The 3,902-nt window shown below is 45.4% G+C and overlaps 1 protein-coding gene across 1 annotated transcript in view; it reads right to left on the bottom strand.

Moving 5' to 3' along the window:
• Positions 1 to 3,902, bottom strand: part of Aar2 (AAR2 splicing factor homolog) — a 75,259-nt gene that overhangs the window by 62,456 nt on the left and 8,901 nt on the right. The window lies entirely within an intron of this gene.

The raw sequence follows: 3,902 nt of genomic DNA, 5'->3' as shown, positions 1-3,902 counted from the left end.
TTTATTTATTTATTTTTGGCAGAACCAGGGATTGAACTCAGGCCCTTGCGCTTGTGAGGGAAGCATTTATTCCACTGAGCCATCTCCCTGGCCCCAGGGGTCAAGTTTCAACTACCTGAAAGCTTGAAAACTCTAGCCTGGAGAGCACAGTGCTTGCCCAAAGTCACACAACTGGCTGTCAAGAGAATCAAGGCAAAGCCTGAGGAGCTGGGCTCAAGAGGATAGCACAAGAGTAAGCTTAGCCGTGAATGCAGCGGCAGAGTGGGTGGGCTACAGACATTAGAGGACAAGGGCTTGGTTCTTGTCCTCAGTACTCACTAGCTATGTGACCCCAGCAAAATGATTTAAGCTAGATTTACCCATATACTACTGCAAGGAAAAAATAAGAAAATGAGCACTTACTTACTAGTCACTATTAGTTCACCAATTTCAGTGTGTGTATATGTGTATGCGGGGGATGGCATCTGGGTTAATCCAGAAACACTGACAAGCTTGGGGAATGAGGTCACATCTAACTTCCAAGAGCTGTCTTGACAACGCCAGCAGGTGACAGACTGTCTCAACAGCACTCTAGGTACTAAGCACAGTGCTATTACTACTCAGAAATGTCACTCAGAATTGATTGTGCCTCAGAACCAATGCCCCATCCAGACTCACCCCCTCTGAATCCCTGAAAGGTGAAATGCAAACCTGTACTTCCAGAAATTGAGACATTTATACACTTTAGCAGTCACCATTTTAAAGGATGCACTTTCAGTGGTTTTAACATCCTATACTCACAATACCCGCAAGGTTGTTAGAACCATCACCACCTAATCCCAGGAAATTGTCAGAAGGAACCCCAGATCCATTAGCAGTCACTTCCATTTCCTCCTTTCTAAGGACTATGTACTCAGACATTCATTCCATGAGAGGGCAGGCTCTGCCTAGCCTCCTCCTTTGGCACCAATCTATGTAGTGACATGAACTGGGACTTCATTCCTTAGAGTATGCACTTTTAACAAGCTCCCCAGGTAGTTCTCCTAAGTAGGTTTTGGGCAAGAAAAGAATAGCAAATTCACACAAGGTGAAACTTCAGGTTTATTATAAAGTTACAGGGTGTGCCTGACTAACGCCTACAGCGAACAGGCAATGCTGGCTGCCTGTCTCCTCCAGAGACTGCAGGGGTAGGCAGGGTCTCCTGGGTGCTCTGCAGAGAAAGGAGTGTAAATGGATCTGGCTTAGAAAACTGCAAGTGGCCTGGCTCAGAAAACAGGGAATAACTACACACAAGTGTAGTTACTGGGCAGAGTGTCTCACACAAGGGGATTAGTCTCAATTCAAAGACTTTAACGTACATTATGCTCTTGGAAAAACATCTCTAAGGAAACAAGAGAAACCAAAGTCTTAACCAGCAGGGATTCTTATTCAGAAACCTGCTGTGAGCCCCAGCTTTAGGAGACAACAGCATTAGGACTTAAGAGTCCAACAAATGACCTGAGGTCAGTGTGGAGGGCCTGTGTGTCCATCTAGAGATAGCACTCTGCCCACAGAGCACGACAGGCATGCACACCCTCAAGGCCCCAGGAAATCAGAAGCACCACCATTCTGGTGGCAGACAGTTCCACAGGAGGGCTGAGAAGACTCAGGCTGACCGAGTCATTGCCAGGGCTCACAAGGCACAGACTTCAAAAGGGCCGGGACAATAACTTATCTCCAAGTAATCAGAAAGAGTCATAGTAGCTCAGTGAGGAATCGGGGCACAGAGGAGGGGTGCCAAGTCCCTCTGCATCTGAGGCTTTAGAATACAACAGATGGAAAATGACAGCACCAGGATCCCTGAGGCCAAGGGGTGCTCCGTTTTGGGAGATTAACCACTGGTGCCTCTGGAAGGGACAATGGGAATTAGGGGGAGAACGCTAAAGCTTACCCAACCTGACTATCTTCAGTGTTACCCACTTCCCAGTACAGGCTCACTACCCAAGTTTTTTGTCACAGACTTCCACTCAACCAGGGACAAGTAGAAATTGCAGCTCATTTCTCCTATGAACCCACATTTACTCTAAAAGGTCATCCACTGATATCTTAGACTCCCAAGGCAACTCAGGGTTTCTTGTTTTCTAATCATCCTATAAAACAAGATTTTCAGTTTTCTTAGACTTTCAATTCCACTTCTCATAAGAAAGAACAACAATGTTACTGAGGCAGGTCTTTCCCAGGAGCTTCTGTAAGAGCTTGCCAGCTTAGCCAGGACCGGGCTGACACAGAACCCACAAATATGTTTTTAGGATGAGTAGAGCCTCTTTTACAATAAAGGAATTTATTTACTGGTGAAGGAGGGAATTCTGGCTCCATCTTTGCAGAACCTGGTCGTACTGCTGCTCTGGAAAGTTCTAGGTCTAGGTGAACAGAGAGGCCGGCCAAGACTGCGTTCACGTGGGAAGGGGCCTCTCACAGCTCCTGTGTTCGCAGAGCTAGCCAGTCTCGATGCCTTCGGGGAGCTCCACCACTACTGGAGCACAGTCCTCAGGCTCTGAGGCAAAGTCCCATCGAAACTTCTTGGTCAGGTGGGCTTGGAACTTTTCAGCTTTCTTCCTCAGGGTGGGATCCACAGCAAGGCTGCAGGCTGAAGAGAAGAAAACCTACAGAGAACAGAGATTAAGTCACTCCTGAGAACAGAGGAACTAAGAAAGCTATGGAAATTTCCTCCTGGTGTTCAGCTCTCTGGAGCAGCTAATCAGCTGCTGCTGGCACAGGTCTAGGACACCTGCCGTGCCTTTCGCCCCCCATGAAAGAAGGTGCAAACTCAGCTGAGATGCTGGAACGGGACTAGAATGGAAAGTTACTACTATGCTGGACAGAGACCCCCTATGGAGACTATGGCCAGTGGGGCTACCACCATTGTCCTACCTCCTGGGGGTGGGGGAGGGTTATGAGTCACCTGGGCAGTCACTCAGAGAAACTAGCAACTACACTAGCTGGTACTAAAAAAGACTTGGGAAACACATACATATTGGGATCCCATAAAACCAAGGCACTCGTTTAATGAGGCTGAATTGCTATTTTAATCTCCTAAGTGGGTTAAATGACCATCTCTGATGTTCATTTAAAAAAACATTATTAGTGTTTAAATTGTGGTAAAACATATATACTTACCATTCACACCATTTTTTCTAAATCCTTTTTGATTCTGGTACCAGTGATCAAACTCAGAACCTTGTGCTTGCCAGGCAGGTGCTTATGCCACTGAGCCATATCTCTGGCCCTTCTAAATCCTTTTTAAGTGTACAGTTATGTGACAGTAAGTACATAAACCTTACTGTACATTACTACCATCCATCCACAGAACTTTTTCTTCTTTCCCAAGTGAAATTCTATACCCATTAATTCCTCACTCTTTCTTCCCCAACCCGTGGTCACCACTCTCCTATATTCTGTATCTATGAATCTGACTACATAAGGTATGTCATATAACATGCCCTTTTGTGACTGGCTTATTTCACTTAGCACACTGTCTTCGAGGTTCACCTATGTTGCAGCATGTATCAGAATTTTATTCCTTTTCAAAACTAAGTGATGTTCCACTGTATGAACGTACCACATTTTGTCTTTTCATCCCTTAGTGGTCATATGGGCTGTTTCCACATTTCAGGTGCAGAGAATAAAGTTGCCATGAATATGGCTGTACAAATACAGTACTTGTTTGAGTCCCTACTTCCCATGTTGTTTTGTTTTGTTTTGGAATAGGTCTAGGATGGAACTACTGGTAATTTTATAATTTCACATTTAGTTGTTTGAGGAACGACCACACTTTTCCACAGCAGCTTTACTATTTTACATTTCTTTTTTTTTAATTTATGTGTGTGTGTGTGTGTGTGTGTGTGTGTGTGTGTGTGTGTGGCCAGCTCAGCCCACCAGGGGGC

Source organism: Octodon degus, unplaced genomic scaffold (assembly GCF_000260255.1).
Source record: "Octodon degus isolate 3935 unplaced genomic scaffold, OctDeg1.0 scaffold00037, whole genome shotgun sequence".
Lineage (NCBI taxonomy): Eukaryota > Metazoa > Chordata > Mammalia > Rodentia > Octodontidae > Octodon > Octodon degus.
Note: the sequence above shows the minus strand (reverse complement) of the source record. Positions and strands in the feature narration are given on the sequence as shown.